A 15,855-nucleotide genomic window follows, 5' to 3' on the forward strand; every position below is an offset into this window, starting at 1 on the left:
GAAAACATAAATATCAATTTCTTTTACTTGGTATTCTCTCCTCTGTGTTCCCATTCTGAGTTGGCTGAAGATTATATATATGCATATCATTCATTTCTTTTAAAAAGGTAAAAGAGTCCAAAATTTTCAGTTTGAAAAGCAATTACAAAACTAAAAACTAAAATTAAAAGTAGAAGAAGTTCAAAATATGTTTTATTCTAGAAATGAAAATATTCTGGCTCTTAGTTCTATGGTTTATTTTTCCTTTACATTATCTCAATTTACATTTTTTCAATAAGAAAAAACCCCACAAAACTGAGTGTATAAGAGTACAGTACTAATCATTTTGATGACTTACATTCAACTGAAAACCTACCTAATAGTCTTCATTTTGCCATCAAGTTTAAAAGTTCTCTGAAAACATCCCTTCCCTTTATAGATAATATAACCTTAAATTTTAATCATATCAGGAATTGGTACATTTGTATTTGTTATTTAACAGATGCTTAAAATACATGTTTCTCCATTCACTCATTTTCTATAAAAGTATCGGGGAGCAAGTCTAAACCAATGTCCATTACCTCTGATTACACTGATCTTCTGTATCAGGATGTTTTTGTGAGATAAAGTTAGTATATACACAACAATTACTCACATATTTACAGAAGCGAAATGTAACGTAAAACCTGTAAAGCTATATACTAATTTCATTGTTAAAGTAAACAATGGAAAACAACTTTAATTCCATCAGTGAGCTATTCGGCTTCCTCTCTTTCCTAAATCAAGTGTTCCGATTATAATCAAAGGATCAGGATGGGGACAGAGGAGGCAAAGGGCACCTGCAGTTCAATGTGGCAAGGGGCTTGGACAAGAGGAATATCTCCTCTCCCTTTCACAGTACAGATTTATATGTAACCTCAAAAGTGCAGCTACAACATTTCAAGAATGCCTGAAAATGGCAAGGGGTCAAATCCCAATCACAGATATTTCAACCGTTTTGTGAAATATTAAAACATTTATTTAATTCATACTGAGCAATCCTGAATTTTATACTGTTAAGTCTCTCTCTGAAAAACATTCCCAGAAATAAAAACAAACCAAAAGAAAAAAAAAAAAAAAACTAGAAAAACTGTTTCAATTTCCCAAAACAGAATCAAACAGTACAGTGTTTATGCAAATGAATGAAACTAGTAAAAGAATAAAGTAAATAACACATTTCTTAATTTCCTTAATATAGTTTAATGTAGTATAGTGGCTACCTCTTTTTCTTTTCTTTCTTTTTTTTTTTAATTGAAAATCTCTTTTTCTATTCTCTGTACCACATTAGGTAGGACCTTTAACGATGTAATACCCTGAAACATAATTAAAAATCATTTCCTAAACCAACTAGGTCCTCCATGACTTCTCCCACTCATTTTGTGCTTAAAATCCTCACAATATTAGCTTGAATTTCATCTCCGTCTGACACGTTTCAAGCAGTGAAGCAGATTAGTGCCTCAGAACACTTTACAGGGTTTCGTTATCAATCAGGTTATGTTCCCGGTGACGCTTTCAGCAAAATTATCTTATTCGAATGAACTCTCATGGATTGAAGTAAACAAAGCTGTAGCCCACTGCTCTTGCATACTTTCCATTCATTTATTTCCTTTTTCTTTACTTAGACTTCAAGCACGTGCCATAGAAAGAGCGCATGTTAAATATTCCTGGAGTGTCACAATATGTAATACAATAAAACAGATTACAACCCTACCTTTCTTTCACAGCAGTGGTGCCAAGCACAGGTACACCGGAGCAATCAATTTGTTCTGCAGACAGTAAGGCTTTCATAGAATACTAATGTAAAATCTCTTTTCTTTCTCCTTTGCCTTGACTCCCCAATGCCCAGGTCCCGACCAATACTAGGAGGAGGGCGGTATGTCTTCTGCTGAGATAACCACAACTACTAATCAAGTCTACGTGTACAAGGGCACAGGATTAAACCTCCACCAAGCTTGAGTCAGGGCTTGAGAGCAGCTAACACATGCACAGCACGGTCAAAATTAAACACACGCACGCACGCACACACACACACACACACACACACACCATGCACATGCCACAAAAATACAGATGTGTCTACTTCGGTGAACTAATTCATCACACTTTACCACTAATAGTTTCTTTCTTTCTTTCTTTTTTTTTTTAAATTTCAGAGCATAAAATCACCTCCTGTTGGACTGAGGGCTTAGATCCAACAGTACCCAACAATAATTATGATTTTCCAGAGATGAGGATCATGATCAGTATTCTCTGCATGACAGTATTCAGTTTTTTAAACATGGCATTTTTCTAAATTGGACTATCCAATACAGTGTACATAGACTTATACTTTCAGGTATTAACATAGGGTTAACAGACACAGCAAAGATTCTTTAAATTTTAAACTTAAAAAGGTAATAAAATAGCTCAAGTCCACTTCTTCAAGAAAAGGATGCACATTACCAATAATGAAAAGATGTCTGGAAGATTTTCATTTATCTTAAAGTTTTTATACTAGGTATAACCCCAACCTATTTAAAAAATATTTCCAGGTCTTAAAATGTTACTTAAAAAAACATCATAAACACTTTATAATTATGGTAGCATAGTGGTAATTTTGATCTCATAAATCCACAATGCTGAGGTTCCTCTCTATGAAGGATTTTCACTTGGCTTCTTCTTCTTTTATCCAAAATGTTAAAAGGTATGCCAATCATTGAGTAGGGTGATGACAGAAGTTGTTAAATATGTTTTAACAACACATATTACCTCATTTTCATTCGCTTGCCTTAATTTTCAAATAACTCTGAAAAGTACTGATAGTCAAGGGTCTGCAAACTAAGAAACAATTAAGAACAAAACACTCTACATAATCAAAGAAACTTAAAAGGAGGCTTCCTAAACCAGCTCTATTTTCATGTACGCAAATGCTTTAACACTGATAAAAAAACATGTGTCTTATTCTGCACTCTTCCCTTTTCTTCAAAAAAAAAAAAATGCAGCAGGAACAATTAGGAAATACTGGGGCCTTCAATGAAGTATTGCAATAATGTTTAATCGATACTGATGCATTTGTCCTTGACACACTGACCGTGTCATCAGGCTACTGTCATGTGATATCATGTCATTTCCCCACCTGGCTCATGACCTTGTCCTCTAAATGACCTAAAGCTTCCCTCAAGTAGCAGGAGGCCCCTCCCCGCTGTCTCAGCAAGGTCGAATGGGTCAGCGTGTCCTCATCTATAATCCACCACCATTTGTCAGCAGGGAGGCTGGAGGAGGCAGGCTTGCTACAAGGGGAGAATGCCCAATTAGGCAGCTGTCACACAAAGCATAGGCTGCAAAATTATCCCCTGTCAAAAGAAAGAGCAGCTGCGGGTGCCAATTACAGCAACCTTTCAACCCTTTAGGTACTGGAAACTACACAGAAGTAAATGAAGAACAATTAGTGATAACAAATCGATGAATTAGGACAGTGAATTAGAAATTACTAGCAGGTGAGCCTGGGTCATACATGACATAAGGGCATACCAGACCCCAGGCAAGGGCAGGGATGTACAGAGTCACGCTAAGCATTTTCTTGCATGTAGATTTTCCCTCTGGCATTTTCTTTTTTATAAGCCTCAAATCCTTTAAAATGCTCATTACCTAATAGTATACATACCTTTTTACTTTTCTGGGAAGACCCAAATAAACTATTTCTTGACCAGAAGAAAATCCTTCAGAACAGTAAGTCTAGTTAACTCTAAATTGCTCTTATACAATCTATCATGCTATCCCCTCACACTTACATTTAAGTGTGGCCCACGGAATCGAAAATACCAGTTCAAATAATCACACCTCAAATATTATCCATCTTCATAAAGTACTTGCCCCTATGCTACTTTAATCACACTTACTGGGAAATACCTCTCCGAAAGCAACTGGGTATGAATTCTGGGAAAACTGTTAGGCTGGTATCATTATGTTGATGTTAAATTTCTCTGCACAGTGTGATTCTGTGTATAAAGAAATAACTGCAATGCATGCTTCTCTATATGATATATATTTTTAAAAAAACAACTACATTAAACTACTCAGATTATTTTGCTCCTGCAGAGGTGATACGCATTGAGTCTCAAGCATAGAAAGCCAATCCACTTGGACTGTATCCAACGGATGTCTTTGGTAGTTAGCACTGGGAGGCAGCAGAAAAGGAACAAAAATGGGCAAACATGGCCCACAAAGGAGAGGGAATCCAACATGGCTTAACGTTTATGGACACGGTTTCCTCGTGCTCTGAAAAAGTTACGTATGTTCAGAAACAACTTTCTTAAAGTCCATTTTAAACTAATGCTCCTTATTTTCCTTGGAAAAAAGCATGTATCTTCCCACGCTGATTCTTTGAAAGTTGAGAAACCTGAATGATAGGTGCTATAATTTGTAAAGAAGCAGGGATAAATTGCTCAACTAGAATTCTACATCACAAATGGGTAAGAGTGAGGAAGACAAGGGGAGGCAATAAAAAGCACTTCACTCATCCCCCTCTAACACATTAGAAATAAATCACAGTTGCCAGAGGGAAAAGTTCATAATTCCTAGCTCCTAAATCAAGTCATTTGATGAAGTTTCTAGGAGAGAATTGTCGTGGGAAGAAAACTTCTCCATTAAAAGTTTATCCAAGAATTTGATTCACAAATTATGTTTCACATTGTGAAAAAATGGGCATTTATAAATTTTCTTTAGTTTAGAATTCAACCTTCTAAAGTCAGACGTAAGAATTCAAAGAGAGAAATGGCAAGTAGACCGGAAAGAAGGAGTTAATGCCTTTAGAATTCAGCTTCCATCATACATGGGTGACTATCTCTTTAAATAATTTAAATCCTCTCCATCAACTACAAAGCTGTTTTGAAGCCATTTAGCTTTGTTCTTTACATGTGTTCTAATTAAGAAATGACCTTGTCATCACACACACCATAAATCCGGGATTATTTCCTACAGCAAAAAATTCACAGAGTCCCCCCCAAAAAAAAGAAAAAGAGGGGAAAAAAAAGACTTCTTCCTCAGTTCCTCACTAAAGGAAGTTGTTGGTTGGCTAAACGCTGAAGCAGTTTCACCGCATAATTTTTTTTTGTTGTTGAATGTCACAGGGCGGGTTAGTGTGACCTTGAGCTGCATCAGCAGCACAGCAAGGGTCGAGATGCCTGCAGGCGCCCTTGTACTGGATTTGCAAGACAAAAACCTTCAAACTAGCTGAAGGACATCTTAAATCTCTTCAAAGGTTTTCCGAACTAATCTGGGCTGCTCTTAGCAGGATCTGTGCCAGTGTGAGAGGCAAAATTAAAAACAAGGTCTTTGACAGGATGTTGTCTCCTCTTAACCCTTCCTAAGCAGAACAGAACAAATCACAGGCTTTCTGGAGAGACAGTTTACCTAGAAGCATTCTTTCATAACAAATTACGTAAGCAAGCAATCACAAAGGATGGGGCAGCTATTAGTTCTCAAAATCAAACCTCCCGTGACACTGATTAAAGAATTTGGGTCAATTTTTTTTTCTTGACCATATTTTAATGTAGTGAATGTAAAACTTAAAGCTCTATTTGCTATCTTTTCGATTTGTAGCACAGTGAGAGGTTAAGAATAAGGAAACATTTCCATCCACATTAATCTCTAGAATTCTTTTTTTTTTTTTTTTAAGGACTAAGCGGTAGCTGGTTAAGTCACAAACTTCATGCATATTACAAAGAGCTTACTAAAATGACAACAGGTCAACAAAATTACATCATAGGTTTACAAAGTTCTTATATCTAACATGATGGATACACTGCTAAGAGGGGGAAAAATCAGAATAGTGAAAAGGAACATAAAATGAACAAAGCAATGTCAGCCTTGTAAGGAAAAAAAATCAGTGTGAAACGTTGTTACTGTGCTGTAGTATCTCCAATGCACGAACCAAGAACTGGGTGCGAGTCTTCCCTGGCAATGTTTTCAAAGTTTATTAAGTAGCTATGCTGCCAAGAAGTAGTCGAAGGAACAAATAGCCATATCACTGTCTTTAGGATACTGCATTTTAACTACCTTTCCATCTAGAACATGTTAATTTGTCATCATCAGATAAAAGGTATGACGTAACTAGTCGGAGAGAATATTTAGTAAAAGGTACAGAGTTTATTAAGGTTTGGTAGGTTGCAAATTAGGTCCTTTAAAAAAAAATAGGCTAAGTAAATCCAAGATTATGCGGAGTAACAACCACACTTTCACTTACTTGAATTCAGACACACTTTTCTGAATGGGACAGGAAAAGGGTAAAGTAACACCTAGTAAGCAGACAATATATGAGAGTGAACCATACGTGTGCATTTCTTTAGTCCCTGTGCAAAAGGAGACAAGAGCATATACTGTACTGAATGCTGTGGCTGAAGGCTGTTAAAAAAAAAAAAAAAAAAGGACTCTAGGGACACAGAGTGAGCAGTAACTAGGTTTTCAGTTCACAGGTACATGTGCCCTAGGTGGTGGTCAGTGATGGTTAACAAACAAGGAAGGGCTGGCCAGGGAGAAGAGAATGGCACCACTCTAGGTTACAGAAATAGCACTCAAAGGCAGGGAAGAGCTGAGTGTGAGACAGGAAGGGGGGGTGGTCCAATGTGACTAGAGATTAGGATGAAAACGCAATTGGGACCAAGGACTTTGAATCAAGGCCATGACAAGGAGCTGGCCTTTATCTGGTGGGCAGTGGAAGGGTTACAGGCAATAGTCTGATTAAACGCATGTCAAAAACAAAAACAAAAGTTGTAGAGTTGTTGACGGCTTGGAGGGGAGAAACTGAGATGAACTAGTGCAGAAAACATGGTCCAAATGAGACAGGGGCAAGAATGTTGAAGAAAAAGATAACTCCAAAAAACGATAAAGGCTGGTCTGAATATTTAGAAAGCAATGTGTAGAACATAAATAGTGCTATAAAATAGGATATTTTAATAGCAAATACATTAAATCAAACAATTATGAAAATAATAACAATATCTCAAGCCCAGGTTTGTAAATCACCTTGCTGACATGCTTTGTACAAAGTTTCAAGAAAAGCAGGAACTCCTGTAGAGGTATTTAACAACGAGTTAGAATCAGATTCTGTTGGAGATTTGAATTTTGTACATTTAAAATAACACTCTTCATTAAATATCAAGTAAGGATTTTTGCCTATTAAGGCAGGAACATGTAACTTTTCAGAATAGTGTGAAGGTATCTTCCCTTGGCCATAGGAGACAGATGTCTGGCTTAAACCATAATGTGGTTGCTGGAGCTCCCACATTATAAAGAGTTCCATCAACACTAATGAGAATAAAATTAACTCAGCAAACATTTATTCTGTGTATACTATGTTTAGAACTCAGAATTAAAAAATAAAAAGTCCCCAACATTCTATCAGCTTTGTACTTCTAGTGTATCACTTATAACGATAAGTCCCTAAATTATAGTTCACACCATGACACCATTACACAGTTAACAGACTACAAGTACAAAGAATATTAAGCTGTTAGTGAATTAAGTCCCAACCAGCAGCCATCTTGGTATCCCCATGCAGCTGACAAGGTACGCAATGAAATCTCAGAACTCTCTGGGAAGACCCAGTACCCGTGCAATTTGAAGAGAGTCGTCAAATACTTCAGAGACTGACTGTCCTGCTAAGACCTCAGAAAGAATTTAACAGAGTATCAGCCAAGGTAAGAGGGGTAGGGAGTGAAAAAGAACAGGAGTCACTAGAGCCAAGAAACTATCTGCCAGAGAGCAGACTGTACTCTCAGAAAAGGAAAGCCAGCATCAGGGATCAGGTTGAGGCAAGTAGAGGGGAAGGTCAAACAAAGGAGAGAAGAAGAAAGATTCTGAAGGGAATATTTCTCACTTCCCTGAAGAAGTAAACTTTACTCTGTGACATCATGAAGAAAATGACCAAATCACCAAACCCTCTAAAGTAAGAAGAATCCATCACAGGAGAAGTGTTTGGAAGTCCACAGGTCATAAAAAGGTCTAGCAATTGAAAGCAGGGTACTGACAGGGCACAACTAGTGATGACCTCCCCAAGTATCTACAAATAAAATGACTTTTCCTTGAGTAAGCATCTCCATCCTACCTGTAATACTTTGCAGCACATTTTATGTCTAGACATTCATATGAGGATGGGTAATATGATAAGCCTTGCAGATTAAAAAAAAAATTTACTACTCTGCAAACACGAAAAGTAGGATACAACATTATTTAAATAACAATAGAGAATACTCTGTTGGCAATTAGACAAGTTAATTCCTGTAAGGAAAAAATTCTTAAAGCACCTCTTAGGAGGTGCGTGAAGTCAAAACTACTTTCATAATAACAACCTGTTGTTACCTGCTTGTTGTCTCTTTCTCTCATGAATGTACACAGAAGTAAGTGATGTGTGTTACTGATAATGTGTTAATGACTAAAGGAACACAGCCTTGTATATTCTTGAGTTTTAAATATTTTGTCAGTTTTAATGTCTTTAAAAAAAATTTTTTTTTTTTTTTTAATTTGAGAGAGAGAGAGAATACGTGAGCTCTCTTTAGGGAGGGAGAGAATCTCAAGCGGGCTCCATGCTTAGCGTGGAGGCCTATATGACCCTGGGATCATGACCTGAGCTGAAATCAAGAGTTGGATGCTCAACCTGGTGAGTTATTCAGGTGCCCCTCTCAGTTTTAATTTCTAATATGGCAAATATTGGTTGATATGGCCCTCATAAAGAAAAGCTCTTTTGGGTCCTCAATAATTTAAAAGCCTAAAGGGGTCCTGAGACTGAAAAGTTCGAGAACTGCTGCTAGTCTACTGACATAGAGTCAAGAACTTCACAATCTTGGTTTCAATCTTCAAACAATATCTCTACTTTCTAATTTTCAACAATTTATACTTTTTTTTTTTTAATTTTTTTTTTTCAACGTTTATTTAATTTTGGGACAGAGAGAGACAGAGAATGAACGGGGGAGGGGCAGAAAGAGAGGGAGACACAGAATCAGAAACAGGCTCCAGGCTCTGAGCCATCAGCCCAGAGCCTGACGCGGGGCTCGAACTCACGGACCGCGAGATCGTGACCTGGCTGAAGTCGGACGCTTAACCGACTGCGCCACCCAGGCGCCCCATCAACAATTTATACTTTTAACAATGCCAGATAAATACTGTTCTCTGTGCAGACATGTCTCAAAGACCCAGGTGGGGGAAGAAAACAAAAAACAAAAAAACGATCTTTTAAAAAAGAAAATTAGTAGACTAAAGAGGGTAAGAGATATCTGCTATTTTTGTGCAGTCACTCCTCTTCTGAATTTACCATGCAAGAAGTAACAGATCCACAGATATTTATAAAGAGGCTGCTATGCATTGAGAACTGAAGACAGAAGGATAACTAAGTGACAAACTAGCCCTTAGTAGGCTCACCATCCTGTCAGAAAAAAATATAGTCCACAACATGGTGAGATACTAGTAACAGAAAAGGTATGGACACAGTTAAAAAAAAAAAAAATGGAAGGGCAAATTACTGGGAAGAAGACAGGCAGGGAACGTGTTTGCTAGCTGTGAAGGCACACCATCGAGGTGGCATGTGAATTGACTGGCAATAATCAAGGCTTTGCCAAATGGAACAGAAGTTAAAAGGCTCTCTTTAAGCAGTGGGAGGAGCATCAGTCCCAGCAGGGAAGCCCAACAGCACACAGTATGTTTTAGAAATGTTAAGTAATCTACTCAAATAACAGAAACTGTGAGTAATTAGGAAGTTTTATGGAATTTGATAAAGTAATTTGAGGTTATCTGTTGAATTCAGTGATGAAAAATCTGGATTTATAATTTGTATGTCTTTTTCTTAATATCCAACCTGTTGTAGAGAGAAACTTTTAAAAAATACAATGAAAGTAATTTGTTTAAAAAAAAAATGAAGTGAAAACAAAAGCTGGTTCTTCACCACAGATATTTTGAGAACCTTGGAGAATAGGCTGCAAGATGGTGGGACAGAGGGGCAGTAAACTAGAGAGAAAAGCTTCATGCTAGAGCTTGCATGGACAGTACTGTCAATAATCTCTCTACAAGTAAATGAAGAAAAGAAAATAAATGGGGTTTAAAAATTACTGGCATATCTCTAATCCAGAATGGGGAAATTCTAGTCATCTAGATGAAGGGCATAAACCCTACTGTTAGAATCACACTAATTTCAGATGTGCAAACCGCAGGCCATGTGATTGATGGGCAAACATAGCAGAGAATCAAGGAGAATATCAGGTTCCCTAGTTATTTTAAGTGAAGACGACCAGGGTCTGTGTAAGAAGAGAAGGTGAATTGACACTCTGATCAACACATTTTAAAATTATTTTAATTATTTCATTTGCCACCTTTCATGGGACAGAAAAACCCTGAGTTGCCATGGTGGCTTGGTATAGTAGAGAATTTTCCTCTCAAAATGATGTTCGTTAATATCATTAACTTACTAAAGGTATTAGGTAAAGCTTACTAAAGGTATTAGGTAAAAGACTTAAAAAAAAGCCAATTCTTTAAAGACACCAAGTTCAGCAAAATGTTAATTATACTAACGTTTCCCATTGTAACAGTGTATTAGGATTAAGGAAGACCTGTTACTTTCTTATGGTCATTATGCTATTGGGATTGCTGAATTACTTTATCAGACCAGTAACAGGAGTGAATTGGAAGTTTTAGGAAAATGTAGTGGCTGTGGAGGCAAAGGCATAAGTAAGGAGGCTTCCAGCACAAACACTCCAGATGAGAAATGCACTCTGAGACAAAATGCTGGCTGTGGGAAAGGAAATTAAAGAGGGAGTGGAAGCAACGTTGGTTAATTAATGCTTCATTTAAGCCCAGCATCCACATTTTCTTGCCCAGGTTGTCCACAAAACCAAGGAAACATCAGTTGAGAAAGCCAAGTTAATTTATGGGAATTAATTCCAACTAAAATAACTCCCCTAGATTCTGGATTGATCTTGGTTTCACCAGTACCATGTTATCAACTGAAAACCTTGTGTAGGAGTTTAAACACTTTTTCAAAGTGTTAGTTCTTAAATTAAAAACCTTACTATGAGGCATGTTTTGTAAAGTTTGGGGAAGGCATTCCATGTAGACAACTAGACTTACCAGCCTGGTAACCCAATCTGTTAGAACCAGCTGAATCACTGGCCATTTTTGTGTCTTCATACAGACATTTCTATATCTGACATAAAATCTACTGAAATAGTTACCAACAATTTAATTGAACTAGAAGAAAAATATATACATTAAAGAACTCTTCCCAGGGAGAAATCATAAGATATAACAATAAAAACTCCACTTAGTGAGAAAATGAGTATTTGAAGCTAAACTGATTTATGGTCAATTATCTAATTCCACCCGAGATGGTCACTGTTTTTTGTATTACCAACACTTACCAAAATTAGCTAATAAATGTTGCACTCTGAAATAAAAAGAGCACAGAAAGTATATGGAGTCCTATAAAACATTAAAGAAGGTGATTTTATTTTGTAATTTATATGGGATAAGTTTTTGTTTTTTGTTTTTTTTTTTCAAAAGACAGAGCTGACAAGTGAGCAAAGGAAATCTGGCCTAAGGCACGGAGAAGCTTTATAAACACTTCATACTTTATATGATTTGCAATATTCATTGAATCAAATTCTTTTCCCTTTTCCTTATCACCCTCTTTGGCCTCTCATTCACAAGAACAATACTCTACTTAAAAATATGACATACCTGTTTCTGGAGGGTAGCTGTATAATGGACAGATTATAGTAAAACCTCATGGAAAATATTAATTCACACTCTTCAACTGTATTCTATCGAATACTAGTCTTCTGAGATATATAAAAATCCTCCTTTGGAAACTAAGAATCCAACGGCTGACTAACAGAATGCCTACTGAAAAGATATATTATAACAACTTCTCCAAATTTATTTGACCATGGACCTCTAGTTCAAAACAAAGAATTGTTTAACAAAACATATTTTAGAAAACACATATTGAACATATATTCATTTTTTAAATCTTGAAAAAATTTAAATGTACATAAGTGATCATCACTAATAGCTCATTTTTATATGCTTTCAAACTATTCATTGTACACTCAAAATAATCTGTCTTTTCTATCTGGGAGAAAAGATCTAAATTTGGTCATTTTCAAGGACAACTTTTTGGCTATGTAAATTTGCCAGCTGGCTATCTATGATTTATTTATCCAACTGTCATAAGTGGTTGTTGGTTACTTGGTAAAACAAGGGCGTTGACAAATTAAGAACAACAAACTAATTATATCTTGTGGGTCACAAGAATATGCATGATTATAATTTTCATTTTAGCAAAATTAAAAGTTGAGAATTAGAGCGCAGTAACAACTATGCTCATCAAATAATAAAAGCAGATTTTGGACCATCAGTCATTAACACATAATTATACCTGAATGAAATAACTCTTAGCATTTAACAAATAAAACTCTCGATTTAAAATCTCAATTTAGAGGAAAAAATAATATAAGAATATGTGAGGAATGACTAGCAAACCAAAAAAATATTAGTAACTGTATAGTCCTTTTATTTGACAAATACAATGGTTTAAAGATTTTCCTACTTAAATTACAAAAAAGAACAAAGAGAATGATTAAAACAAAAAAACAAGAAGAATAATTAAATAACTTAATCCCTGGGTTTTCTGAATATACTCAGAATAGTCAGGAAACAGGAATTTGTATTAGCACTGTGCCCACCATCTCACACATAAAATAAGGAAAAAATCTGGCTCAAAGTTGCCATCCCCCTTTAGAAACATCAGGGTCCATTAAAATACCGTGAATTTTAGGATTTCCTATCTGATTTCTTCTAACAAGAATTTTCAGCTAGCTAATTGAAAGTGAACTCTTCACAACTAACTATGAGCACAATAATTCATCACTATGTCCTTTCCCAGTTTACTCGAAGTGCTTCTGTCCAGGCATAAGCAGCGCAAAGTGCTAGAGCTTAAGACATGACAAATTCATTTAGGCTGTAGCTATACGAGATAACAGGAGTGCTAATCCAAGTAGAATTAACCACTTGCCCATCTCTTCCTGTCGTACTGCCCACCTACTTGTGGTAACTTAATCAGATTATTTTATCACATCTCAGAAATGCTAATATACTATCTGCCTTGTAAGAGGTAACCATTTTATATAATTCAAAAAGTAATCATTGACTCAGATTGTGATAAAACCACAATAACCAAACATGCTTCTATTTTTCCTCAAAACAATAATTAACTTTTTATCTGAAATCAGATTGCTATTTCGGGTTTTATATTAACTGTCCATTTTCTCTGGTTTTTGGTAAAAACAAATTATCATCAGCGCAACTAATATTTCTGATTTCAAGCTTCTCAGTCCCTCTCCAGAAGTAATCTATACCTTTGAATTCTGAAGAATCTCTCGTGTCTTTCTTAGGGCATTTAACTTCTTTCTACTGCTTGATAAAATTTATTTATCTCCTTTCGCTGTAAGCTCCTTAGACTATATCTTACTCACTGTTTTGTTTTAAACCACACTGTGCCTAATGAAATAATTTGCACAGATATAACACAAAATATAAATCTGGTGACTACGAGCTAATTTATAACTAAGAAATTATGGTCCAAAATATATTAAAATTACATTGATTAAGCCTTAAGAATGCAGGAAAAATATTCTCACCATCTGTCTCCAACAAGGTTTGTATCTACTTTCTGAGAAAGGAAATCGAGAAGGCTGTTAAAAAGTAGCTCTCCTGTCATCTGGAGTCTTCAGATTCCCTGTTCCTCCTTCAGTCTCATGTGCATCTGAGGAAAAGGAAAAAGATAGTTTTGCATCTATTCCAAACCAGATTCTGGAATATCTTGTGTGAAGTTCTGTAAACTTTTCCCAGTATCTTTTCTTGTTCAAGTTCCATGTAGAAATAGGCATTTAAGAGAGAAATATGGTTTTATGAAATATGAATCATTCATTAAAGGAGAGCAACAGATCTTTGCTTTCTAGACAATACATTTGATAAAAGTAGATGCTTCAAGAAAACAAACTGTGAAAAGGTTTATAATTGTTTCGGATATACTTATAACCTCTGTTAATTTTAAATTTCAGTCAAATCAATTCAATTAAGTTACAACTAAAAATTCTAAATCCTTCCAAAGGTGTATTTTCAAAACAGAAAAATAAAAAGAAAAAATATAGTTTTTTCTCATATTAAGCTTTTTCTGTTACAAAATACTATTTATGTAACCTTCCTAGCACAAAATTTGTAATAGATATCAAATGACTTATGTTCATAGACAGACTTGTGCCCCAATCTTCAAAGCAACTTTACTTTAAATAAAGTTGTTGGAAACAACTCAAATGCCTATCAGTAGGTAAATAAATTACGGTATGCCTATACAATGAAACATTTACTACTCAGCAACAAAAAAGGATGCACTGTTGATATAAGCAACAGCATGGATGAGTTTCAAAATAATCATGTTGAGTACAAGAAGTCAGACAAAAAGGAAAACATAGGGTATAATTTCATTTGCATAAAACTGTAGAAAATGCAAAGTAATCAAGAGGGAGAGAAAACATTTCAGTGGTTGCCTGGGGATACAGGGGTGGGAAGGTACAGGAAGGAGGGATTACAAAAGAACACTACCTTAATTGTGGAGAGACGGTATCATGCGTATGTACATATGTCAAAATTGATCAAACTGTAAACCTTAAATACGTGCAGTTTATTGGATGTCAATTATAACTCAATAAAGCTATAAAAAATTAAATTTCTTAAAATGTTTTATGCTCCTTGATGTAGCAATTCCAAGTCAAGGATTTATCCTAATGAAGATATATACAAGTATTTAGCCATAAGGATGTCATAATATACGTTATTTATAATAGTAGAAACCATTGAAAACAGTCATTGAATCTCCAAATAAAAAGTCTGGGAAATTTTCGTATATTACATGGTGAGATACTATGTATACACTAAAATACTACATAAAAAATTATAGTATATCATCATATATAACTTATTACATAGTAAGTGATAAAAATAGGAAACACAGCATTATGTTCAGTAAACTGAATGTGTTTCAAAAGTATATGAAAATAAATGCAGCAATTATTTCATTTAGAGATAATTTATATTTTTCCTTTTTTGCTGATTTATATTTCCTAGTTTCTTTATAATAAACATGTATTACTTTGGTAATCAATAAAACAAATTCAAGGATGAAAACAGCAGCAGTCTACAAGTGTCCACTCCCTAGTACAAGTAAAACTTGTACAAGTAAAATACTCCTCAGAGGGGGTGTACATTACAGAGTTTTGAGCTATCACGTCACCTCCACCAGTGACCTAGCCAACAGTAGTGAGAAAAGGGCAGGTCTGACAGGATGAACTGGAGTAATAATTAGTAGCCAAGTGATTTACCAGTTATGAAGCACTTTTATGGGCATGACCTCATTTGATCTTCATAACTCAGTGAAACAAGCAGAGAAGGCATTATCCCATTTTACAGAAGGGGAAACAGACAATGAGCAAGACTAGGTAAATGTCATGTCCCAGTATTACAGATCTTGGATTTAAATGGAGTCTTAACTATCAATTCTGGTACGAATTCTAAGAGGAATAGGGGACAATCACTTCTGATTATGTATAACTAGAAGGCAGTGATTTACACGTGAATTTAAAAATACCCATATTTGCTACTATATTAGTATTCTCATTTGAATATGCTAGGGGCCTTAGGGACATCCTAAATTCCCAGGCCCAACCTCAGAAGCTATACCCAGGCAACCTCATCTTGTCCCTGGTCAACATTACCTACTAAAGCACTGAAATTCAAGAATTTGATTACTCAGTTTTC

General features: G+C 35.6%; 1 protein-coding gene across 2 annotated transcripts in view; it reads right to left on the reverse strand.

The window, feature by feature from the left end:
* Nucleotides 1-15,855, reverse strand: part of NRIP1 (nuclear receptor interacting protein 1) — a 100,478-nt gene that overhangs the window by 36,747 nt on the left and 47,876 nt on the right. For both annotated transcript variants that reach the window (XM_047099687.1, XM_047099688.1), the window contains one exon: nt 13,680-13,804. The gene's annotated coding sequence lies outside the window, so the exon portion shown is untranslated. The remainder of the gene's footprint in view (nt 1-13,679; nt 13,805-15,855) is intronic.

The sequence above is a fragment of the Lynx rufus genome, unplaced genomic scaffold, assembly GCF_022079265.1.
Source record: "Lynx rufus isolate CCGP_SWC_20201006 ecotype Redwood Valley unplaced genomic scaffold, mLynRuf1.p SCAF_5, whole genome shotgun sequence".
In the NCBI taxonomy this organism is placed as follows: Eukaryota; Metazoa; Chordata; class Mammalia; order Carnivora; family Felidae; genus Lynx; species Lynx rufus.